Raw genomic sequence first — 26,577 nt, 5'->3', positions numbered from 1 at the left:
GTTTTTAATGAACCATTCGTTAATGTGTTGAAGCTACTTTGGATTCTCTTAACATATTAGCAGTTCCAACCCAAATTCCTGTTATTCATACACTCTGGGTGTGCACAGAGCAATTTCAAGCATTATTTAAACCAGACCCAGGATGAAATCTTAGAGTACATTTTAAGCACTACTTTGTTTACTGAGCCATTGATTTCTTTTCCAGGCAGCAGTGAAGCCTGGGTAGGGAAAAGACAGACCCAATCCTATCTTTCTGACCTGCTGATGAGAATGGCATATGCTTTCTAAAGCCTTCCTGAAGCTAAGATATTATGCAGATGTGGTCAAATTTTTAATTCCCAGCACTACACACACTAAACTGATACTAAGCAATGAAGATGGGGCTGGGGAGCAGGATATTTATTTGCATTACACTTAAAGCCCTAGATTTACTTTAAATGGCACTGATTTGCACATCATAAATTATATACTGGATTGAAAGAATAAAGAAGCGAAAGCAATAGGAAATTGTCAGTGGAAAAGGCATTCAGAGCACTTCTGGAATTAGTAAAAATTATTCAATTTGAACTTAGCTCCCTTAAAACTTATCAAATACTGAGTTGCCACATAGAAGGATGCTCATGAATCTGCTAGAACTTCTACCCCATGGCCCAAGAGCTGGAAAAGGTCGGGGAGGAGGAGCTAGCATTCATTTTAATGTCTGTAAGCCAGACACTTTACATTGGTGCTCTGATACATTTGGCTTTTTCTGAAATCGTCAGCCTGACTTGCCGCCTTGACCCAGGAATTGCAGTCTTTCGAGGACCCACTTGGCAAGCCTGTCTCCCTGGGCATGCTCAGTGTTCTCAATTCCATGAGGTGGTGTTGGTTGCAGTACACACACCTCCTGGAGACAGACTTTATCCTGAGGTTTTGTTTCCTTCCAGTACGTCTACAGGAGGAATGCCACTGCCTGGCACTCCTGCCTATTTCCGGTTTCCTCTTGCACTGGCCTGAATGAAGCAACTGGAGGTAATTCCAAGACTGGTAATTATGAGGTTTATTTACCGTGTGCTCTTGGGATGCTTCTCAGAATGGGCAGATTTCCAGCCCGGGCTTGACATGGGCTGGCCCCTCCTAGGCTCTAATTACCCATTCCAGTGGCAGTAATGATACTGGGAATTGAAGCCTTCTTTGGCCTCCTCCGTTTTAATTAATTGCTTTGAATTCCACCAGATTTGTCCATTGCAAAGTTCATTTACTTTTAGGGGCTGCTATATGCCTAGGAAAAGAACAATAGCTTAGAGACACAAGGGCAGGGTGAAAGTAGGGCAAGATTCTGGTGCAAACCCCAAAGAGAGGGGAGGGTGTGTACCTGTCTGTGCAAGTCCCAGGAGGGAATCACAGGGCTGGAGTGAGTTTACTTGTGCCATTTAACCCCGGGCACTCTCCATACCTCAAGCTCAGCTTCCCCTGGGAGTTCCAACTTGGAGCCCTCCAAAGCCAGGTGAAAATGTGTTTTGAGCAGGAGTTCCTTAATGGTTTGAGGTTTGGCACAGCAGTGCTTTTACTTTTCAACAAGTGTTAGAAGTGGAAAAATGGAATAAAATACCATCGAAGTTTTGAAAAGCAATGAAAAAGTGTGGGGTGGCTCCCCCTGCCCAAGCCCCTCTCCTACTTTAAGAAAAGCAAACACTCTTTTCCTGTCTTATTTGTATTACCATTAATTTAAGACAGGAAGCCCTCAGTGGGTGTGATGTAAACAATTGGGCCTCGTGGGTCAGGCTTCCTCATCAGTTTGCAGCTGGAGAGATGGTTGTGCAGCCCAAGCCTGTTCGCCTCTCGAGGGGTTGACTTGCTGACTGAACCCGCTGAAGGTGGGAGGGGCAGGCGAGCAGAAGAAGGTATAAAGGAAATGCTTGAGTTGTGCAGTCACGGGCAATTGTAATTCAGGGGTGGTAAATTTGGTTACTCCAGGAGAAAGGCTCTGGTGATTTCTGGAAAGTTCCCTGACATCCTGCCCTGTGTGATAGTTGTGATTTTAATAACCCCCTCCCCATAAGAACCCATGCTTCTGCTGATTATGAAACAGAGTGGTTATGAAATGAATGATGTTAGGGAGGTGGAGCCTCTTCGGGTGGCTCTGAGGGAACTTCGGAGCTGGGTGAGGGTATCAGGGTCCGGGGAGGGCGTTTTCTCCTTCAATCCTGCGCCCAGTTTACAGCAGGAAGCCCCTGAGCACTTGACATAAACAAAAGGGTCTGAATAAGAAACCCCAACTCCTTGCAATCCTCCCGGGGCGGTTTCCTTTTCCCTGCGAGAGGAGGGGAGTGACCGGGGAAGGGATTCTGGAATGCTGTGGAGTTTTGACAAGTGAGCCCGGGAGTGACGAGCCGCCTTAGGATTACATTTCAGTCTTTTCATAACCTCCTCAACCAGGGCCCGAGGAGGGAGGGGGTCCTCCCACAGATCTGTAGCCAGCGAGGGGAGCGGTTGGGAAGTCCTGCAGGGATCCTGCTCCGGGGCTGCCCGCAGCCGTCGGGACCTCGGGAGGGCGGCGGCCGGGGCGGGGAACCAGCCCTGCCCGGCTCTCGCGCGCCCCGCCGGACTGCCAGCAGGTGATTAGGCTAATGACCGGCCCCTGGCGTTGCTAAACCCGGCCCGAACGGATTACCCGAGGCCAGCTGCTCCGGACACAGGCTCCAAGGAAGCTGCGCGAAGAGGTCGGAGAGGAAGCCTCCAAAGGTGACTTCAAGACTGGAGGTAGGAATCTGCCTAGAAAAACCTCCCGCTTCCCGATCCGATCCGGGTTGCGGTGCAGATGGAGGCTGAATCCCTCAGCCGGGGAATTTAGCACAGAATGCACAAAAACCAGCAGCCACCCAGCCGTCTGCCGTACTCTTCTCCCAGATCGCTGGAGTGTTGCCTTTCCACCTGGGGATTCGCGTGTTTCGAGATGGTTTGTGCTCCTCGGGAGCAGTGCTTTGAGCCGGTTTGTCAATTACTGGACGGAAGGAGGCGCCCTGTGTGTGTGTGATGGACAGGGAGGGGACGCGCCCCAGGAGGAACCCCGAGGGGCTCCAGAGCCACAGTCCTTTTGAACGCCTTTTGTGAGAGTGCTAATGAAGCACATGAGGGGCGTGAGGAGATTGGCAGCCCGGGCACCTGTCCTTATCCCTTGCTTCTAGCAGGCCTGCCAATCTGCCGGGCAAAGCTGCGTTCTCTACTGGAGGGAGCTGTGTTTATGATCCTACAAGAGGTCACAATCTCATTTGGTACAGATCTTTGCCCCAAACTACTGAACATCCTGCTTGGACAACAGCCCCGCCACTGATTCACAGAATGTTTTGATTAGAGTGTCCACTAGTGAGAAGATCTTTTAAAGATGAAGCATGTTTGGAAAGATAATGGCATTTTCTATCATGAAGCCTCTCTCTACTGGAGTTTATAAATTCTAGGAGTGAAATGAAGTCAGTTTTGTCTCCTGAGATGAAGGGAATTAAGGAGGTAACTTCAGCTGTCATTCTGGGGAAAAGATTTTTTTTTTAATGTAAACAATAAATGCTTTTCATAAAAATAGGTCAAGCTGAGTTTGATATAAGGAGATACTATAAACTCTAATATAGACGTATCTTAAAATATACAAAATATAGCAGTACGGGTGCTTTTGCAAGTGAAAGTCACATTGCAGATGAATTTTAAAAATATAGTTAAAAATTTTAAACTATAGTTGGGCACAGTGGTGCACGCCTATAATCCAGCAATTTGGGAGGCTGAGGCAGGAGGATTACAAGTTCAAAGCCAGCTCCAGCAACTTGGTGAAAGCTTGTCTCAAAATAGAAAAATAAAAAGGCTGGGATGTCATTCGGTGGTTCAATCCACAGTACTAGATAGATGAGAGAGAGAGAGAGAGAGAGCAGCTGGGGGATTCTAGGATGGCAATGGGTGGTTTGGGGAAGAAGGCCTTCTTTCTGCAGAAAGAAGAGTTTTCAGATGGGCCACAACCAGAAGAAATAGAAATAGGACATAAAAGAGAAAGTGACTGAGAAAACCAAGATGGACCGAGGACCTGAGGCTCATTCCACTTGCTCTCAACTTGCACTTTGAGGCTGCCCTGCTGGATATAACTGTCCAGAAGGTGTATGCAGCCTCCCCTCATCCAAGGGGAAAGGAAGAAGGTGCAAAGCTGCAGAATCACTAAACATTGCCTCTCAGTTTGCCTTCTCGCTTCCATAAATCATCCAATGCCATGCGGCATGGGGTTGAGCTTCCCCTCAGCCTGTTCCTGCTGATTCTCCATGCTCCAGCAGGTCACACTTGGGAATTGTTTCCTTGAAGGGACTCCATTCCACCCTGCCCCCTGGGACCTCCAGGTGTCTACTCTCTGCTGCCATGTTGCTTGCTTGTCTTCTTCAAAGGCTTCTGTTTCCCAGGGCATTACCCAGGCACCCATGCTCTGCCTTCTAGAGAGTGGGCGCTCCAGGGTGCTGCTTGGGAATCTTCCTGATTCTTACTCTCGAGCCGAAATCCAATTCCTAGTCTGATCTTCTCTTCTTTCCCTCTTATATGTGTATCAAAAGTACACATATATATATACTTTTAAAAGTAAAATATTTCTATAAGACTTGTAAGTAGGGACATCAGTCACTCACCCACCCCTCACCAACCTCAACACCTATGCCCCAGAGATAATCACTTTTCAAGTTTTCATACTTATTTCTTTATGCCAAATGCATCCTGTCCTGTGGTTCACCTCTTGTCCTCCAGTTCCACCCTGGATTTGCTGCTCCTGAGGCTGTGTGCACAGGCACTATGATTGGATGTCCTAGGGAGTTACTTTGCCTGTTTCTTATGTAGCATCCCCAGTCTTCTAAACCTCAGTCTTCCTTCTTACATTCACTTTCCAAAACACACATCTTCCAGAAAGAAGATCTGAGAAAACCACATGTGAGGTTAACAGTTTGTGTGGGATATGAATTCTACAGTGAGGGTCCCTTTCCCTTTGGTTTGGGAAGAACTGCCCTTCAGATTTAATATTGTTCAGATGTCAGATGTCATTCGAAGTCCTGATGCTTTGAATGTATTTCCTCTTCTCTGAAGGTTTTTAGGATTTCCTCTTTGTCCCTTGTAATATTCCTTTCTCTTTGTAATGACACTTCATTATCTCTTATTGGTACTCTTTTTCCAACCATTTTACGGGGCTTTCAATGGGTTTTCTCAATCTAGAAGCTCAGCCCATTAGTTCTGAACAGTTTTCTACAATTTAAAAAAATAAAATTTCCATTCCTCTCTTCCGTAACACCTATTAATTGAAAGGAAACTCTTAGGGACTGAATTTATTTATTTTTCAATTACATTTTTTCATTCTCCTTTTAAAAATATTGTTCCTCCAATTGTGCATGGTGGTGCATGAGTGTAACCCCAGCTACTCAGGAGGCTGAGACAGAAGGATCACAAGTTCAAGGCCTACCAGGGCAATTCAGCATTTTTTTCCCCCCTCAGCAAGACCCTGTCTCAAAATAATATTCTAAGAGGGGTTGGGGACACAGCTTACTTGCAGTGACAGAGCAGAGCATTTGCATATCATGTGTGAGGCCCAGGGTTCAATCCTCAGTACCACGCCAAAAAAAAAAAGTACAGAAGTACTTTCTGGGAAATCTCTTCATTTTATCTTCTAAACCATATATTCCTTTTTTATGTCTGCCATCAAATTTCTAATTCCCAAGAGTTCCTTAAAGATCTGTGATTTTCTTACAGCCTCCTGTTATTGTTTCATGGATGAAAAGTTGCTCAACCCTGCAGATCTCATTACGGCTTCTTTGAAGTATTTCTCTCCTCCCTGCATTGTTTCTGTTTCCTCTGATTTCCTCTTAGTTTTGTTTGTTTTTGTTTTTTAATCTCTTCCATGTAAAGACTTTCCTCACTTGTTTGATGATCCCTGACTGATCACTGAAACCCTAATGGAAAGGTCTGCAAGGATGGAACTTGTGCCCAGAAATAGCTCCTTTCCAAGAAGGAGACCCAGGAAAGTCTCAGAATCCAGAACAATGCCTGGCACACAGTAACTTTCCATGGACATTTGCAGAGTAATACAATGACGTATGATCTTGCTAGGGCCCAGGTGGTGGTGGTGGTTATTAAAGGCTCTGCAGGTGACTTGAATGCGCAGCTAGTGTGGAGGACCTCTGCTGTAGAATTAGCTCACCCTTGGTTTCACTGAATGACTGTCTTATTAGAGGAGGATCTTATATCTGGAGAAATTGCCCAGCTGAAGAGAAATCTTGGAGACCAAGGAGAGTTGGCTGGTTGTGGCGTTCTGGGAGCCAGATGGAAAGAAGACCAGAAGTCTAACCATTTGGTATGGAGACTTTCTCTTTTTCTGCTGTATTTAGAGTGGTCCGCCTTCTACCTGGTGGTGTCTCCAATCCATAGCTGTCCTGACTCAGCAGAAGAAATAGGTCACAGAATGCAAGTCCTCTCTAGGGATCTACAATTAAGAAAGTGGTATGGGGATCTGATGGCTTCATACTCAGATCTTCAGCCTGCCCTCATGGTTTGGGGTGGGTCGCCTGCCTCTTCAGTACATGGTGCTCACAATTCTAGGACCTCTCTGGAGCTCTAGCTGTGAATCCCAGCCTAATTCTAGACTTCCCACACTGCTGGGCTAGGTTTTGGCTTTCTCTCATCTGCAGACTCAGTTATCCCTAATTTGTGTGCTTTATAGTTTCCAAAATTTTGATGAAGTCGTTGTTTTTCCTGTTCTCTTTAGTTCTGAAAGTTTAGTTTTCCTCCTTTCTCCAAACTTTTTAAAAAATTCTGCCCTCTCCTCTCACTCCATTATGCTTGAGGCTCCTGCTGGAAGTACCCAGCTTTGACTTGGAACCCTCCACTCACTTCTTCCTTCTACAGTTATACCCTGATACTGCAAGTGCCCACTTGGGATGATTATGCAAATAGGCCACATTGTCCCCACCCTGCCCCATTCTGAGGGATTGACGCTGGGGTACTGTACCACTGAGCTACATCTCCAATTCTTTTTATTTATTTATTTTAGATAATCTTGCTAAATTGCCCAAAATGGCCTTGAATTTTCAATCCTCCTGCCTCAGCCTTCCAAGTAGCTAGGATTACAGATGTGGACCACTGTGTTTGCCTAGGCCATGTTATAGTTTTATGTCAGTCAGTAGTGCTTAAAATTGCCTCAATAGAGTAGTTATTGAGCATTTATATTGACATGCTTGAGTTTTCTCTCTCCGCTCATTGTGCTGCTGCTTATGTATGAGGCATCAGGCAGAGGGCGTTTCTGAATGTGTTTGATCCTGTGGCTAACTTGTTTGAATTAGGGTCAAGCTCATTTCCCTCTTTGGTCCTTACCAGCAGCCCCTTGGTGGGTGGAGCAGTCTTGAACTCCAGAAGCATTGTTCTTGGAGATGATTAGCCCATTCCGGTCCAGTGCCTCCATGCCACACCCCAGAGACAAGCATAGGAAAGAGCCTGCTATACAATCCTGACAGTGAGGTGTGAGGACCTCAAATCTGTTGGGTCACTTTTAGGGAAGGTTTGCTCATTCCTAAGGACACAAAATCAGTGATCCTTTTGCTTCCTCTGCACGTTGCTGTCTTGAGCTGCTACAGGTCTTGCATCCAGCCTTGGGATGAAGCCAGTATGCAGAAGAAGCAGGTTGTAGAAAGCCCCAGAGAAAGCACCTCGAGCCCTCCCCGCCCTTCACTTCCTGTCTTGTGAGGTGGTTGGTTTCCTCCCTGTTTAAGCCATTTTGAGTCAGGGTTTGGAATCACTTGCTGCCAGACTGACACAGGTGGAGATTGATTTATGCCTTGCCTTGTCTCCAAAAAGAGTTGGAGGCCGTGGGCTCACTCCGCTTTGAGCCTCCCGATTCCTCATTTGATTCTTATTTTGATTCCATATAAGATTCCTCTCAACTCTGCTGTTTCCTAGGCAGATGAAAGTAATTTTACTCTATTCCAACTGCAGAGGTAGGAATGACCATGAGACATTGGGGTAAAAGGGTTTCTTTGCTTTGGAGCTTGCTGGCCAGTCCCCAGGCGAGAAGGTCCTAGGCTGTCTCCACAGTGGAGTCTGTTTTAAAATGACATGGCACTGCTGCAGCGAAGAGCCAAACTCTGGGTTCTGACTCACCCCTGCCTGCCCCCTGGCCATTGTTTCCTCTGCCTTCCATCCTTTGTGCATGTCAGCCTTCGGGAAGCCTGGAAGATGAAATAAACTCAGGAAGTGCTCAGTGGTGTCAGAAAGACCAGAATGCAGGAGAAAGTAGACTGTTCATTTCTGTGTTTTCCGGTTCGGCTCAAGTGCAGTGATGCCCTCTCATTTTATGAATGAAAGGCCCGTTGGAGCCGTTCCATTCCTGCTAGAAAGTTGGTGTGAAGGGAAGTCCTTAATTGCACTTAGCATTGTACCATCATTTTCCTGTTTATATCTGTCTCTTACTAGACCAAAATTTCAGGGATGTGGTTTTCATATTATAGCCAAAATTCATTGAGCACTTACTACTTACAGGTACTGTTAGAAGCATCACATATATGAGCTTATCTCATATATGAGGATTCTGTGAGACTCAACTATCAGCAGTCTGGGCGTAGTGGCCCAGGCCCAGGCCTGTTAATCCCAGTGGTTCAGGAGGCTGAGGCAGGAGGATCCCAAGTTCAAAGCCAACCTCAGTAATTTAGTGAGGCTCTAAGTAACTCAGGGAAACTCTGTCTCTAAATAAAATATTTTTTATAAGGGTTGGGGATTTGGCTCAGTGGCTAAGTGCCCCTGGGTTCAATCCCTGGTACAAAAAACAACAACAACAAAAAAAAAACCAGCAGTCTGGTTCTGGAACCCACTTAATACTACATAATGTGTATACTTTTCACTTTGTAATTTATTATTTTATCCTGAACACCTTTATACCATCCATGGTGTATAACAGGAAGTCAGATATTATTATGAATAAATAAACACCAGGATTTTTCATGCTATTACAGATGCTCATTAATTGTAATGGTAATGAATTTCCCCACAGAGGCAAAGGACCATAATATCGGCAAGTCTTCCTCCAGGATTTGACATTTAAGTAGCATGGGCTAGAAGAGCTGAGATGTCCTGAGAAATCTCAGACCCCCGGTCACTAATTGGGAGGTGACTGTGAGGTATTTAATTCATCTTTTCCTTCTCCTCCCTCATGTTACCTTTTACCCCTAAACCTCCACCCTTAGAGGGGTGCTAAACCCAATTCCAGATTCTCATTACCATCAGTAGAACCTTGCACAAAAGCAGATGGCATTTTGCAGACACTAATATTTTTGGAACTTTTTCCAGGGGTGCCTATTAAAGGTTAAGCATTAGTTGGCAGAGAATTGCTGTGTGAAAGTCTGATCCCTGAAATGTTGCCTGCTGAGTGCCTTTTTCCAGGTGGTTTCTCATAACATGTCTTATTACACTTTTGAATCGAGAGATAATATGTCAGACTCTTTTATTCGTTATTTAAGACTTTTGGCTGACCTCTGAGATTCTTATTTCAATTGCCAACCGATAAAAAATATAAATGGAAAAATGCATTAGTATGCAAACTTTGGAGTTTGTTTTATCTTTTGGAAATTGTGGGGGAGGGCGGCCTGTGGGGATAGATAAAAGAATACTTATGAACAAATTTCGTCTGGTTAGGGGACTGTCTTCTTTACAGTTTCATTTCTTAGGCCCTTTGGAAACAAATACACCATGTCTTAAACAATAAGAAGTTCTCATTTTAATAAATTAAATATATCTGAGATATGCTAGAAGACCTTTATATTTCCATTTAGATCAATCCTGTGGTGAAGTCATTTTGCAGAACAAATAATCTTTTTGAGAAGTCAAAAATGTATTTGTCCTCAGTACATCGCAAATATGTGCATATGGGCACATTCTTGTCCCTCCCCATCTCCAGGGTCAGTCTCTACCTTCCTCTATGCCAAGCGGATCGCTTCTTGGGACATGTGGCATCTGGGTTCTCGTGCTTTCTCTTTCTGGTTAGGTTCAACTAGTGTGTTCTATCAATGGGAAGCAAGAGGAGAGAGTGTCAGGGTATTTATCATTCACCTCGCTGTCCTCTCTGCCAGCTGAGGTTCTGACAATGGCTGATTTTCTCGAAACTCTAGGGGTACAACTCACGTTCATGGCTCCAGCTCCCACACAAACCATTAACCATGCTTCCTTCCCTTGTCTCTCAGATCTAGAGGTGGTAACCGTTTCCCATGGTCGCTGGCCTCTGTGCACCATGCCCTGCCAACACTTCTGTAAATAGTCCCCTGTGATTAAACCGTTCTGAGTATGCCTTTGGATTCCTGCTGAACCCTGACTGTCAGCACCCCACATCCATCTCTTTCTCAGATATAGTCTTAATTGTCAAGTCTGGCTTTGAGATGCCAGTTATATTTGCCACATTTGAATTGGAATTGTACCTTGTCTGAGATTTGTTGTTATCTTATTCATGTGTCTCTTCTGCCTTCAGTTCCTAGCCCCAGGTTGCTGTGGTGAGTGAGAAAGATTATTCTGCTTTCTCCCTTCTAGTACACGGCCTGACCAAGGTCACAACAATTTGCAACCCTGCAAGTAAAATAAGATGTATAGGTGTGTGTGTGTGTGTCGTGCATCTGTGACTGTTAATGAAATTTCACAGGCTTCCTCTGTATCCTTATCAGCATTGGTTCATCGTTTATGCAGACAGCAGTTACCCAGCACCAGTGAGAGGAAACAAGCTATGCTAGATTTTAGTGTTCGTGTTTAATCAGTCAAGGGTCTCTCTCTTAAAGGGCTCAACTACTAGAATTTTCAAGGGATCTCAGAGCACATTGAACCCAGTTTCACTCTCTCGAGGTGAAGTTCAGGCTGAGAGGCTCAGAGCTTCATCAGGAGCACATGTGGTCGATGGTGGGGGTGAGACCAGCACTGGTGTCCTGACTCCTCCCAGGGACCTCGCCCCACCTTCCCCCAGCCACCCTGCCTGGTCATCTTCTGGTGCAGCTAACTTCCACCAGGTGTCTTTTAAATCGCCCCTCTGCTGCCCCTTATTGCTTCCCTCTGTGCCACAAATGCAAACCAGACAGTCATGCCCCAAGCTCGTGAAAGAGCCTAATGGGAAGCAGACGGTGGATTCCAACCCAGGCTCCAACATTAGCCCCCAGTGTAGACAGCAGGGGAGCATGCAGAGAAACCCACACTTTTGGACATGCATCTCCACCACCTTTCAACTTGGAGCAACATTTCATGTGGGTGTATGAGGTGCTGGGTAGGGTTGGACCCGTTAGAGTCTCTGTGGTTATAGGAGCCAGAGGCTTTGCTCTCATCTGCAGGCGTGCTCTCCTTCCAGCCAGCCCAGGGCTGCTGGTGAGCCTGTGGGGGGCAAGGGTGGAGCGTGTCACTGTATAGGGGTCAGTGCTGCTTCTTCAATGATGGATTTTCATGGGTCCATTTAGTGCAAGGATCAGAGTACAAGGTGTTCCCTACAAAACCAAAAACCTCTGTCTCCGCTAATTCACAGCTTAAAGTTGACTTAAGATGGACAAGAAAAAACTTTTCCTAATGAACAGAAACAAAGAAAATGAGATAGACCACCGAGAGCAAGACTAGGTCTTGTGTGATGAGATGAGTGCCCAGTTAGTATTCCAGGCTTGGGGTCTTGTGTGTCTTGATGCATCGGTACCCCATACCTGTGGGATTTATGTCCAGAAGATTAGGGAATGCAGGGAGAGTTGGTGGCCTTTTGGGAGGCCGTGTGATTTGTCAGGCTTTGTGCTGAGCTTTTTAAAGGCTCTCATGCTTGAATAGCTAAGTATTGTCCTTATTTTGTAGTCCTGGGCCCTAGGCTCAGGAGGACTGTGCCATACAGAGCTATACAGATAGTGTAAGGTGGTGTCATGGCTTAGATATGAGGTGTCCCCCCAAAACTCATGTGTGAGCCAATGCAAGAAAGTGTAGAGGTGAAACGATTGGGTTGTGAGACCTTAACCTCTTCAGTGCATTCATCCGCTGATTGGAATTAACTGAGTGGTAAGGTAGACAGGGTGCAGCTGGGAGAGGTGGATCATAGGGAGCGAGCCTCTGGGTTTATATGTTGTCGTTGGTGAAGAGAGGGTCTCTCCCTCGCTCCCGCTTCCTGGGGTCACGCTCCCAGGTGCTTTCCTTTGCCACACACTTTCTCCATGGTATTCGTCCTCACCTCAGACCCCAAAGAATGAAGTCAGCCCTCTATGGACTGAGACCTCTGAAACCATGAACCCCAAATAAACTTTTTCCCCTGTAATTGTTCTTGTCAGGTCTTTCCGGCACAGCAGTGAAACGGCTGACTTAAACAGGTGGCGTAGGACATACTCAGTTCTTTTTTGTTTTTTGATACTGGGGATTGAGTCCAAGGCTAAGCAAATGCTCTACCTCAGAGATACCCGCCCAGCCATTTTTATTTTTTTTTATTTTGTGACAGGGTGTGTCTGAGTGGCCCAGACTGGCCTCCAACTTGTGATCCTCTTGCCTCAGCCTCTCAAGTAGCTGGGATCACAGGTGTGTACCACTGCCCCCAGCCACATGTTCAGTTCTAGTTCTATAGTAAATGAAGTACTGACTTTCCAAGCCCAGTCGACCCACATGACTTGGGGGAAAATTCGTTTTGCCTTGGTTTTCCTGACTGTAAAGTGGGAATGAGGTTTGTCTCACCTCATAAATTAGTGGTAAGTATTAAGTGATACACTGCATAGAAAGTGTTCACTGTGTCGGGCATATAAAACTTTAAAAAAATATAACTCCTGTACCCCTTGAGCTGTTCTTTCTGCTTCTCCTTTCTCCAATGTTCTTTGTCACTTTTGAGCCAATTGTTAAGGTCCCTGAATCAGTTTCCATGTTCATCAAATGAAGCTTGGGTTAAAGATCAGTTTTCCTAATGGGGAAAATGCCAAGGAGAATTAAACAAATTTGTTTTTCATGTTATAACTACCAAACTTCCCAATGTACCTGGTCTGTATGTTACTTTAGGGCATTATTCATTCATGTCTACTGTAAGAATCTAGACTTCATCAGTTGGCTGGCGGGAACCCTTTTGGTCTCTAGCTGTCTCAGTTTGTTTTCTGTTGCTATAACAGAATATCCGCGATTGGATAATTTACAAAGAAAAAAAGTTTATTTTGGTTTATGGTTCTAGAGGCCGGGAAGCCCAAAATCAGATGGCCACTTGGAGCAAGGGTCTGGTGCTGCTTCAACTCATGATAGAAAGCGGAAAAGCAAGTGGACACATGCAGGAGAGAACACGAAGGGAGGAGTCACTTTATAAAAACCCACATTTGTGGGCTGGGGAGATAACTCAGCTGGTAGAGCGCTTGCCTCACAAGCACAAGGCCCTGAGTTCGATCCCCAGTACAGCAAAAAAACAAACAAAAAAAACACATCTGTACTTAATATAGTTCTGTGAGAGTGATGACTTACTGTTGTGAAAAGGGCACTGATCACTGATCCACTCACGCGATGCTTCCTTGACAACTCCTGCCATGAGGCCCCACCGCCCCTCACTGCAGCTGTGGGATCAGTCTCCACATTAATTTTGTTGGGAGCAAATCATATATAAACCTTAGCACTAGGTAAATCCCAGCAGCGCTCAGTTCTTTTATTTTTATTTTATTTATCTATTTTTTGGTTCTGGGAATTGAACCCAGGGACGCTTTACCACTGACTCACATCCCTAGCCCTTTTTATTTTTGAAACAGAATCTCATGAAGTTGCTTAGGGCCTTGCTGAGTTGCTGAAGCTGGCTTCAAACTTGTGATCCTCCTGCCTTAGCCTCCTCAGTCACTGGGATTACAGGTGTGGACCACTGCCCCGCACTCCTCAGTTCTTACTGCTTAGGTTTTCTCTCCTTCATGACTTATTGTCCTTGCTGATACACATTTGTCATTGTTATCAGTCTCTGTTTTTCCTACTTTTCCCCCTCCAATTGCAAAGAAATTTATTGGTTGTAGTATGCATTGTTAACAGCTTGGAATACTATTCATTATTTCTTTCTACTTCAGTCAGTGGTGACATAGGTAATGTCACTGGGGCTCCAGTGAGGCTCCCAAGAAAGTTAGGCCCTTCTTGAGAATGTTCCAGAAAGTTCTCCATATCTCTTACATGCAGCCTCTCTGGCTCCTGTTGCTGTTGGCAGTGCCTCCTAGCAGTGCTGAGCTGAGCTCAGATTCTCCCTCCTGATGCTGTGAGCTGGGGCATCTGAGGGCAGGAAGGGTGGGTCTATCCCCTTCAGAAAATAGTGATGGCATCCGGGAGTATTCACGGCCACACAGCTGCTGCCCAGGAGCTTGCCCCCAGCAGATACTTCCTGCCATCCTTAAAGGCATCTTACCACACCGTACAAATTATTTTTAAAAGAAAAAGAAAGACAAGTCGAAACAGAAATCCAGTGGCCCTTCCAATGTGCTTCAGATGGCAGTACCCATCTGCACTGTGAAAGAGGCACCTGTTTCTGGATCCTTTGCACCCAAAATTTTGGATTCCTCTGGAGTTCCCAGATCTACTCTGAGAAAGTCCACTTATATTTTGTGCCATGTTGCCATGGCTACCTGCTGAGGAAAAGAGGCAGATGAGAGGAAATGTGGGAAACAAAGTTATAATTCACTTCATATACTCAGATATAAGGCAGGGTAGGTACCCCCCAAAAGTTAGCCGAAATGAGAGAGCTGCCTAGGCACAGTGGCATGCACAGATTCTCCCAGCTACTTAGGAGGCTGAGGTAGGAGGATCACAAGTTTGAGGCCAGTCTAGATGACTTAGCAAGACCCTGTCTTGGAATAAAAAAGGCTGGGGATGTGGCTCAGTGGTAGAGTGCTTGTCTGGCATGTCATGTGTGAGGCCCTGGATTCAATCTCCAGTGCTAACAGGGGGCAGGGGAGGAGAGAGAGAAATGCCTTACATTTAAATTGTAACAAATTCTCTCATGTTGTGGGAAGAGCTTGCAATTATTTTATTTTGGACATCAGAGTATTATTTAGAGAACACCCATTAGCCTGAAATGACCTTAGTGCTGGTTTTGGCTATCTTTGAAGGTCAACTGAGGAAATCATATTTTAAAATGAGGGGGGTGTTTAAAAAAAAATCTAGTGATATTACAGGGCATCTGACCTCACAGTAAGAAGTGTTGGATTTCTTTGTCAACAAGACTTTTAAAGATCTTTTATAAATGGAACCAGTTAAGAACCTTATTCAAATAACTTAGAACAAAGTGAAAAGGGTATGTTCTAGAAAATTTAGAATGAAGCTGTAATCACAGAAACAGGTGTAAAATTGCCACTGACACAGGAGAACTGAATGTCTCCTAAAGCATGATAACCAGAGGTGGAGGAAGCTAGGAAACTTCTAAATTAGTAACAACATATAATGTTGACCTACATTATATGTTTTATAGTATTTGCACATGTATAATTTTGTGTATTACTATTTTGAGATCTTCAGGTAAATATCTTAAATGTAACATTTTATTATCTTAAATAGAACATTTGTATTTATTGGTACCAATTCTTTCATTTATATCATATACATTTGTCTGTTCAAATTGTCCATAATAACATTTTCAATTATCCTCTGATTGGGACAGTAGACAATCACTTATATTTGGAGTCACCTTATGATCCAGTGAAGATGCCTTTAATTATGTAGGAAATGAAATTTCAAGAAGTATTTATTTGAGACATATTGTCACCATGAATCACTGCTTCAGTAACTCCATTGTTGTTTCTTAATTGAGATTTTCTTGGTTTACAAGAGGCAAATCAAAACAAAAGAAAATGGACAGAAATGCAGAAAATTAAAATGACTCCAACATATTTTTTTCTGAAATCAATACAGACTCTACACTAGGAAAAGGATACCAACTTATATTTGGGCGTGTGGTTTGGATATGAAATATCCCCCAAAGTATTTGAGGCCTGGTACCCAATGCAACAATGTTCAGAGGTAGGGCTTTGGAGAAGTGATTGGATTATGAGGATTCTGACTTGGTCAGTCAATTAATCCATTGATGACTGAATTGACTACTGGGAGTGGGTAGAGGATATTGTTCGTGAACCTAGTTGGAGAGGAAAGGTCATTGGAGGTCTCCTGGGAGGGTATTTCTTGTCACTGGGGTCTCTCTCTCTCTCCCCCCCCCTTCCCACCCCCCCCTTTCTCTCTCTCTCTCTATCTCTCTCCCTCTCTCCCCCTATCCCCCACCTCCTGGGTGTGATGAGCTGAGAAGCTTCTCCAAACCCGTCACCATGATTTCTGCCTCACCTTAGGCCCAAAGTAATGGAACCAGCCAACCATGGAATGAAACCTCTGTACCTCTGTACCTGTGAGCCAAATAAATGTCTCCTCCTCCAAGCCGTTTTTTCTCAAGTATTCATTACAGCAACAAAAGGCTAATAACACAGGAGTTTACCTTATACCCAGGATATGTGGCATTTGGAGGCACATTAGACAGATTATTTTCTGTTGGATGCAGCCAACCCACTTGACACTTTTGATAACAGTAGGAGCAAAACAGAGTGACATCTGTAGGAGAGGTTGTCTGTGGAGAGTGGTCATTCTCAGACAGCCTGTCAGCCGTGGTTTTGTTGAAGCAAGCATGGATAATCCCTCTGAGAAGCATCCCAGGTACAGGAAGGATGGACCTCCCTTCTCCAGCTCTTCTTCACCCCCCACATGAGGGTGTGGATGTCTGTCCTCCCCTCAAGGTGTCTTGCCAAGAAGTCATCACAGGCCCAGAGGGAAATTTCCACCAGGAAAAACAAACAAAATACAAAACCCCATATCCAACAAGAAACCACCTCTCCCAAGAACTTTATCTTCTCATGAGATATTTTCTTCCAGGAAATGAATGCAAGATGTGTTAAATCCCAGTGGAGAGTGTTAACAGGCCTCTCATTGGCCCTCCTTCTCACAAAGCAAGATTTTCTATCCCCGTCAACGTTAGAAAAATTATGTGTCATTTTAGTTGTTGAGAGACCATGCTACCCCAAAACTTGCAATATTGTTGTATTAGTCAGGGCTCTCTAGAGAAGCAGACTTGGAGTCATTCATTTTAACTCTCTTTTCTGTTTTAAGAAAATTCTCTATCCTCTATATTTTTCTTTCAGCAGTTTTTCAAATTTAGGGGAGATCTTTTGGCTTTCATGTAGGAAATATATAATTAGACATTTAACTTACTCTGAAGAGAAAAACAATTTTAAAATGGATTAAAAATAAATTTTAAATGGATTAAAAATCATTATAGTGATTAACATGTTCTCACTCCATGTAATCCTTTAAATATATATAGGTCTCCTAAATATATATATATATATATATATATATATATATATATATATGGCTCCTATTCCCTTCTGATAATTCATCTAATCCTGCATTAATATCACCTTGTCTTAATTACTATAGTTTTAATATCTATAGTATTTTAATATCTGATAGGGGGAGTGCATCCTTTTGTACTTCTTTTTTTAAAAAAATGCTATTGTATTTTTTAGACTTTTATTTTAGTTATTTCTATGTGTTGTTGAGACTCGAACCCAGGGACTCACACATGCGAGGCAAGCGCTGTACCACTGAGCTACAATCCCAGCCCCGTTTTGTACTTCTTTTACAGAGTGGTCTTGTTCTCAGTCTTATACTGCCCTGTATAATTACTAAGTTCTTTCAAGTTTTCTAAAAATTATTATTGAGAGATTTGTGGAAATTTCACTGAAGATAATTGATCAATTGGGGAATATTGACATTTTAAATATCTTTTCTTCCCACAAATAAGGCCTATGACCCCATTAAGCCAAATCTTCTTTTACATACTTCAGTAAAGTTTGATAACTTCTTACTAAGGTTGCTTTGGACTTTTGCCTTTGTTCTAGGTGCAGTGATACACACTAGTGATCCCAGTGTCTTAAGTGATGCAGGAGGATGAGAAGTTCAAGACCAGCCTCAGCAAATTAGTGAGCCCCCTATCAAAATAAAAGAATAAAAGTGATGGGAGATGTAGCTCAGTGGTAGAGCATCCCAGGTTCAAAATACCAAAATAAAGAATAAAGTACCACCAAAATAAAGAATTAAGACTCATGCCTATGTTCTATGCAGTTTTGGTTACTATAGCTGTAAGGGATTCCACAAAAACCACGCCAGACACAGGAAATCACATAAGGGAGTTTATTAAGCAAACGAAGTGTCTCCCTGAAGGGTAAGAGAGAAAATGAGAGAAAAAGAAAGGGAACGAGAAAGGACGGCACTAAACAGAGTGGAAAAGCAAGGAGGATAGAGAACGTGAGTAGGAGAGAAGCGTGAGAAAAGATCGTGGGGTAGCTATGAAGCAGTTGAATTCTGCCAGGCTAACAGAGGACCAATAACGGAGAAGGATACTTGCAATCTAACTGATGAACCAATAGCTAGCTAGGATGTTCACAGATTGACAAGTGGTTGGGAGACGGGGAAAATGGCTGCACCAGAAAGGGGGGGAGCAGCTTTGTACATTACAATAGCAATCAATTATTTTTTCTTATATCATCTAATTACTGCTGGTGTAAAATAATGCAACTGATGTTTGAATTTGACTTTTTGTTTCCAGCAATCTTGCAGCATCCTCCTAATTGCTTGGAGGTTGGTCTTGGTAATTAAGCATAAACAACTGACTACAGGTCTAAAGTACCTTTTTAAATTATAAACTCTGTAATTACATTGTCATCTGTAATTGCACAAATTTCCCTGAGCCTAACGTAGCACAGAGAGCATTGCCTCTGGAGCCAGGATATGTGCCAGGGCACACATAGGCAAGATCAGTGGAGCTCTGGTTGTGCTGTGACCGGGTATGTCCTCAGATTCTATTCTTAACAAAACTGCAATGTCTGTGTAGCTCTGAAATCCTGACACCAAACTGCCCAGGTTTCACATTTTTGCAGGAAATGGCCTGTGCCTCAGTTCCCCCCCCCCGCCCCCCCCGTAAAATGCTGCTAACAATAATATCTCCTTATAAAGGGCTATGAGGATTCAATGAGTTATTTCATGGACCTGGCCCAGTTTAAGCTTTTAACAAATGTTCACTATGATGGTAGGAGAGCTTACTACATTTTAAAATATTCAGCTATTTTAGCTGGGTTGGGAAGGTAGATCAGTGGTAAAATATTTGCATAGCATGCACAAGGCCCTGAGTTCAATACCCAGCACTGTGAAAAAAAAAATTAGCTGTTTCGAAGCCTCTCTTGAGTAGCATAGAATTATTAGCAGTTTAGACTTGAGTGCTTTATCAGAGAGCCAACCCTTTCCTTTCATAACTTGTTCTGAAGTGCTGTGCTTTGTTCATTGTAATCACATTGTTTCTGATAAGATCATGCCTAGTACCCTTGACACAAGACTAAAGGAAAGTTGCTTCACAGAAATTTGCTTTGCAAAGTTGCTGAAAAGCCCCCTTTTTGTTGTTGAGGAAATCTCACAGCTCTGTATTAATTGGCTGTAGTCCTAGTGTCTGAATAAAATGATAAACTAGAGTCCAGAGATTTGAAGTGGTTTGCATTTTAGTTTGTGAGACAAGGAGAAAAATACCATGACGATGGTTTACATGCTTGACAGCTGGAACCGCGCATGCTCAGATTGCTTATGACTGTGACAGCTGAGCATGCCTAGAGAGCTGCCCTGGGGCTTCTCTATTCACTGAATGTGCACTTGGACTATATCTTCCTTACTGACTTTTTTTCTTGGTCCCAAACGACAGACTCCATCCCTTCCAAGTGTCCTCCATCAACCAACCCATCTTCCAACAATTTGGTTTTAAAAGCACTGCTCTCCTTTTCTGAACCTCAGAAGAGGAGACGGTCTCAAGACCCTGAATGGCATAGGTTACTGTGAGGTTCCTGGGCCTCTTGTTCTGAGGGGCCACAGCAAGGGAAGAGGGGAGAAGTGTTTGAAAACATGCAGATCTTATTCTCCAACATGCATCCCCACACCCCCACACTGTGATGCTGGGGATTGAACCCAGGGCCTGTGCTTGCTAGGCAAGTGCTCTACCAACTGAGCTATCTCCCCAGCCCAGGTCATTTTTTCCTGGTTGAGTGAACTCAGTTGATTTTGGAACTTGGTAGAAGATAGCTAATACAGTGTTTAAATATCTGTTATTATACATCCCTCAATCCCACTGGCAAACTATATAGACATGGCACCATCTAACAATGAAGGTGTTGGACAGTGTCCGTAGTTGGACTATGACACTGCTGTTGTCATTCTTTGGGGGTGGTCCAATTTACATTCCAAATCTTGTCAGTGTTGGGGTTGCTCAACTGGATATTGAAAATGGACATTTCTTCTCCCGTATGACCCAGTAAGTTATCACACATTCTTGTATTTTAGAGTAGAGGCTGGGTCTGGGAACAAACCTAGTTATCCTGATCACTGTCTCCTGAGACTCTTCTCAGCAGGAGAGGCAGAGCCTCCAGTGTGGGTACTGGGGATAAAATCCCGGGCCATGTGCTGGCTAGGCAGGTGCTCTTCCACAAAGCTGTACCCCCAGCCCCACGTAGATTTTGTAGATCTTTTTTCCTACCTACATTTTTGCTTGCCTTCTCCTTTTCTTCTTTTTGTACAATCTTCAGAGATCAGTAAGGACTAGAGATTTTTTTCCCCTTCCTTTCGAAGCAAATTTCAAAATGGTTTCCTTAGTGTCTTTCTTTGTGCCTTCAATATCTCTTAGGTTAAAAACAAATCCTTCTGGTATGAACAGAAGGGTGCCTTCCAAGACCAAACAGATCCCCAGTTCAACCCCAAATGGGATTTTGGCGTTGCGACTGATGGGGTTCTGAAACTGCTCACAATTTCTCTAGCCACATCTACTTTAAAAGACCAGAGTAATGATACGCCCTTTCGTTGCTACTTTATGCTAAAATCCATTAAGATGTTTCATATTTAGTCAATTTGAAGACACTGACTTTTCAATTATTTAAAATCATCACCTGTGTTTCAGCCCTCTCTAACAATCTCTATGAATGGATGGAAGCAAAAGTGCTCAAAATTCTGTGAACAGAAATTTCTCTCTCCTCAGCTGCTCCAGAGTGGCTGTAGCTTGGATTCTCATTTGCAGAGATCAAATCTGGTCTGCAGGAACCCTATTTGTATTGGCCATTGGGCCCCCATACCTCAGTAACTAAATACCAATGTATGAAATAGTTATTGTTCCCAGTAGTGGGGACCTCAGCCAGAAAACATTCCTTGTGATTTCAAGGAAGCCAAATGGAAGCTGAAAATGTCCTGGCAACCAAATCGAGTCAACATGAGCTCCTAGAGCCTCAGACACAGAGATAGGAAGGTGACTTTTTGACTGTGGTTTAGGACTAGGATCTCTGATCAGCAGGTTGGCTCAAGGTTCCCCATAAATCTTATCCTCTGCTCTAGGACATCTAAGACCTACGTCTATTATTTGATATTAGGATTGGATTTGACTTGCTTTGTAAATTAGAAGTATTCTCTCAGGAATGTATTTTTAATAATGTTGGCTCAAATTGTCCCATTTTGCCATATTTTGATAGAGCTTCATCTGAGTCCATTCCCTGATTCTGGGCATGTAAGAACTCATTCTGAAAGTTGACAGCTCTGTAGACTGTCTTTCCCCATCACATAAAATGATCGCCAATGATTTCATTCATGAGGCATTATGCTCAGCAACACACATACCTCGACACTAATCCTCTCTATGCGACAAGGCGCACAGTCTATTATTGAGTCCGCTTTACAGAGGAGGGACCTGACACAGAAGTCCCACAATTAGCCAAGTTCCCACCATTGGGAGGTGAGGTGGACTACTGTAGGTGAGAAAAGGATGTCAGCCAGAAGCACACTGACTCAGACTGCCCCAGCTCTCCTGGGGTTTTTGCTAAGAGGCCCTCAAGTGCCAGATTCCTGTAAAGCGCAGGCATAAGAATCAGAAGACTGGGGAATTCCATAAAGGAGGAGGAGGAGAGGCAGCCATGTGTCTTTAGCACTGCCACCCTCTTCCATGTGGGTTATCCAGACTGACCTGTTCCCTGCCCTACAGCCCACATTTTAGACCACCTGCTAATGGACAGCAACTCTAGCAAAGGCTGTATTGGTATTTGCAGTGGATTTTATTTTTTAAGCAAACTGCACCATTTTCTGCTTATTTTTAACTTTGTGAATGGTTTTAAAAGTAATGATTGGCGTTATCATTGAGCAACCATTCATTGAGACCGGTAATTATCTGGGTCCAGTTCTGGGTCTTGGAGGCACAAGAGAGAAAAAAGAGAGAGAGAGACAGACAGACAGAGACAAGGATTCTCTTCTGATTTAGTCCAGGGTGGAGAAACAGAAAGTTAACATGTTAGTAAATAATTAGACAGCAATGATAAATGCTTATTTAAATGAGTTTTTGTTTTTGTTTTTGTTTTTTGAGTGAAATTATCAGTTACTTTCTTTAATGAGAAAAAAGTACATGAATCAGATGCAGCCTTGCCAAGTTTTGTTTTCGGGTCAAGTCTTAAATTATCTCCCCTGTGTAATTTAAATATCAGACTGGCTCATAGACAGAAAGTGGAGACCTGAGGTCTGACTTGTCCTGTTTCTGTTAGACCTTGGACTCATCTCTCTAGCCCCTCTCTTCTTGAACTTCATTTGTTGCCAGGGGGAGTTGTACTCAATCTGTAGTTCCAAAGTTTGCTCCTGGGAGCACCAAAGGCCCTTTCAGAATCAAGAAGGGGAAGCTGATGGGACTTGGGACATCCACTCAGCCTCAGCCAGGACAATTGTGCTGTTGTCTGTTTGCTGTTGAGGATTTGGTTGCATTGGAGAAATAATTCTGCTACTGGAAAGAACCATTTGGAAGCCAGTGAATGGTACGTGAGAAACTGCCTTTATCCTTTGTGGGGAAATGCCATGACTAAAGTTTTAAAAAATAATAGACTGAGTATATAAAACAGGACAATGGATTAATGGTTTATATAAAAACCTATGAATTAATGAAACAACAGACAAAACAAATGGGCAGAGTATAGTTGTTTCTTGGTATCTTCAGGGAATTGGTTCCTTACAATGCAAATGCTATTTAAGTAGTTGTTAGATTGTATTGTTTAGGGAATAATGACAAGAAAGTCAGTACGCGCTCATTAAGTTCTGTGTATTTTTTTTTTCCCTCCATGTATTTTTGACCCATGGTGTACTGAATCCATGGATCCAGAACCCACCACTATGGAGGGCTGACTCGATTAGAAATGGTAAGTCACAAAGGAGAACATGCACATGACCAAACAACATTCTAAAAAAAATTGTATCTTCATCACTGTGACCAAAATACTTGACAGAAACAACTTAAAGGAAGAAAAGCTTATGTTGGGTCACAGTTCAAGAGTTCTTGATTGACTCCATTGCTTTGGGCCTGAGGCAAGGCAGAACATCATGGTAGATAACCATGGCAAGGAAAACTTCTCAGCTCCTGGCAGCAGGAAGCAGATAGCGAGGGAGCAGGGGAAGGAATGGGCCCGGGACAAGATACAGTTTCCAAGGACACACATACAGTGACCTACTTCCTTCAACCAGGCCCCACCTGCCTACAGTGTCCTCCACTCCCAGAAGTCCATTCAGCTATCAGTGGATTATCCGCCTCTGGATATTACTGCATTGGTAACCAAGTCTTTCACACATGAGCTTTTTGACATTCCAAATGCAAATCATAACAACTCCTCCAGTCATCAGGAAAATGCAAATCAGAGTAGTTTTTGTTGTTTTCCCTATTGCTACTGTCCGTCATCCAGTCCGGATAATGTGAAGGTTTAGGTCAGGCTTATGTAAAAATTAAGGAGGAAGACTGAATCAAGTCTAGTTAGATTAGGGATATGGGTATTTGCATGCTCTCCATGGAAGTAAAACTTGTCACAGGTATTTTGTCACTACCTATTAAAATTTAAATTGCACATATTCTTTGACCCTAGATTGCACTCTATTGAAATACTTGCATGTGAACACATATTCACTCCAAAAGCGTTTGAATGGGGAAACGTGAAAATTAAACATTTATCAGTGTAGAAGAATGAATGAATAAAATATGGCAAGTCTGCATTTTAGAATACTATGTGGCTGTTTTCAAGGAATGAAATGGATCTCTGAATGGATGATCTCTAAAACTTACCGTTGGGTAGAAAGAAATAAGTAGAATATGTACAGTGCAAAACAAGTACAATATGTGGCCATAGGTGAAGGGATGCATTTTCTCCTGGAATGAATCTAAGAGTAGGTAATTACGGCATCCAGAAGGTCTCAATGAAAAACAGAAAACAGTGGTTTTGGGAGGAGAGGAAAGTGGAATTAAGGAGGAGATTAAGTATTATCTCTGTAGTTTGCCTACAGTACTGAAGCCATGTCTGAGTACAGATCTAGAGCAATTAATGATACTTTGTTAATGCCTGCTCTACACCAGATGAACTCCAAGAAGGTCTCAACTCAGAGGTCTGGTTGCCCAGCTGTTTATCTGCCTGTAGTCGCCTCCTTCCTTCCCTGCCACTCCTCCTTCTTCTGGCTTGCAAAGTTCACTACCCAGACTCCCTTCCTCTCTCTTCCCCATTGAGGGTCTGCCAGCCGGAGACATCCTCCCTCGCCCTTCCACCCTTCTGAGAACTGTGGGTTGGCAAGGCCCAGTAAACTCCCTGAAGGAAGATGCTTCTGTGAAGGATGCTGTGAAGCGTGGGCCCTCTGCCACATCCAGGGACCTCTCCTTGGCCCTCCTGTCAGTGCCCAGGGTAGATTTCAATTCTTTCCTGAGACTGAGTGACTCCCCCAGGCAGAGTCCAGAGGCACTTATGCACACAGCAGATTCTGTAAATGTCTTTTGAGTACTTTTTTTTTTCCCCCTGGGTACAAAATCCTGCGGCTGGAGCCTGCAAGCACTTGGATCAGTATATCCGTTCTGTGCCTGAATCCTTAATGTTTTGATATGGGCAGGACTCATGCTTACAGTGGATTTTTGTACAATGACCACTCTGATAAGTTCTGAAAATCCTGCAAAGTGGGGAGTTTTAAGTAGGAGCTTGATAGAGTCTCAATAGTCAAAAACAGATTACGTTACATTCACTGTAGTGTGAAAGGAGAGTCAGGGAGGAGTGGGAATTATTAGGAAATCGACTCTGGTCATAGAAATGCATGGAGCATTTTTGCCCGGGGAGGCACTCTGGAGGAGGGACAGGACTTAGGATGTCAGCAGGGACCACCCTAGCAGCTAATGCCCACATTGTGTTTTGTTTCACTTTTTTTTTTGAGTTTGAGAAGGAGCCTTGCAGGTGAGGATGGCGGCTTTCCAGTGAGAACGACAGGAAAGTACCACTCCTGAGGTCTGCAGAAGCTGCTTCCCCGTATCACCGTCCTTCCTACCAGCTGCCTGGGAACAATGGAGCTGATATTTTGAGTAGGAATCTGATAAAATTCAGTGTAACTTTATAGAGAACTGCCGATTAGGGGGACAGAGTGGAGAATGGCCAGGGACAGATGCAGAGGGTGGCCTGCAGAGACACTCTGTTCTGAACCGATCGCCTCTTTGGTTTCAGTCATCAGTTTTGTATGGTTACAAAAAAATAACTGTATTCTAAAGGAAAAATGAAATGGATTGGCCTACTGGGGGTGGCACACAGCTTTGAAAGGTCGCTTAGTTGAAAGGCACTGAGAGTAGGGAGGGGGCCGTTCAGCACTGTTAACTTCAAACACACGCTGGGTATTTGGGGGCACATCAGAGAGGAGCGAGCTCGGGTTCCAGGGGTGCGGTTGTCTCGGCCCATTGACAGCAGTGGAATTTGGCTGGAGCAGACTATGCCCAGAGGCTTTTCTAAACAAGAATATGGGGTCAGGTTGGTCAGGACTGTATTCTAGGATTTGCAAGGTAGTGATCTCCTTGTGGGTTTAGCTGTTAATTTGGTGGTTTATACTTTACAATTCATGTGAAGTTAATGTGGGGGTGGGAGGGCAGAAGGGCTGCTTATCCAACAATTACTTTAATGCCTCACACACAGGGGGGATCCGGTAGCCAACCGTTGGCATTAGAACTTTTCTTAACACTAAATCACTCACTGAGAGAAGCCAATGAGCTTGACAGAGTTTGACTACCAGCTACTCAGAAAAATCCTACGCTAACCACCACGAGGGGTAGGAATTCAGTCTGGGATGATGCACATATGGAGCCTAGGATCTCACCATTTGGGAGAGTGGTCCCATTCAAAGACTGATAAACAGATGTTGGACAGGGTGGAAATGTTCAAAATGGAGAGACCCTCACATCCTGAGCCAGGAAAAACTTGAGCCCAACCTCCACGTGGGTCTCAATTTCTCCTTTCTCAGTTTGCTTGACCCTCCTCCTTGTTTCCCCAATCACACACATTTTACAAGTTGTTCTATTGTTTGTCTTTGAAAAGATTGATTTATACATCTGTACAGAAAATACCAGAGCCTTTTCCTCTTAATGCTATAAAGTTGCCATTTAATGAGGCGTTTGGAAGGCCACCCAGCCACTTGAAATCTGAAGTGTCACGCTGAGGGATTGTTACCAACAAGTATTTACATTGGAACTGGGGCTTT

General features: G+C 43.8%; 1 protein-coding gene across 9 annotated transcripts in view; it reads left to right on the top strand.

The window, feature by feature from the left end:
• The window catches only part of PDZD2 (PDZ domain containing 2), a 373,385-nt gene that overhangs the window by 171,974 nt on the left and 174,834 nt on the right, over positions 1-26,577 (top strand). Inside the window, exon 1 of one of the 9 annotated variants that reach the window (XM_079144475.1) lies at positions 1,890-2,742. The exons of 7 other annotated variants lie outside the window; for them this stretch is intronic. The gene's annotated coding sequence lies outside the window, so the exon portion shown is untranslated. Of the gene's footprint in view, positions 1-1,889; positions 2,743-5,942; positions 6,338-26,577 lie in introns of those variants that run through there. One more of the 9 variants, XM_079144477.1, reaches the window with a different exon arrangement.

This window comes from Sciurus vulgaris (assembly GCF_902686455.1).
Source record: "Sciurus vulgaris genome assembly, chromosome: 6".
NCBI classification, from domain to species: domain Eukaryota; kingdom Metazoa; phylum Chordata; class Mammalia; order Rodentia; family Sciuridae; genus Sciurus; species Sciurus vulgaris.
This window is presented reverse-complemented; position numbering and strand designations above follow the sequence as displayed.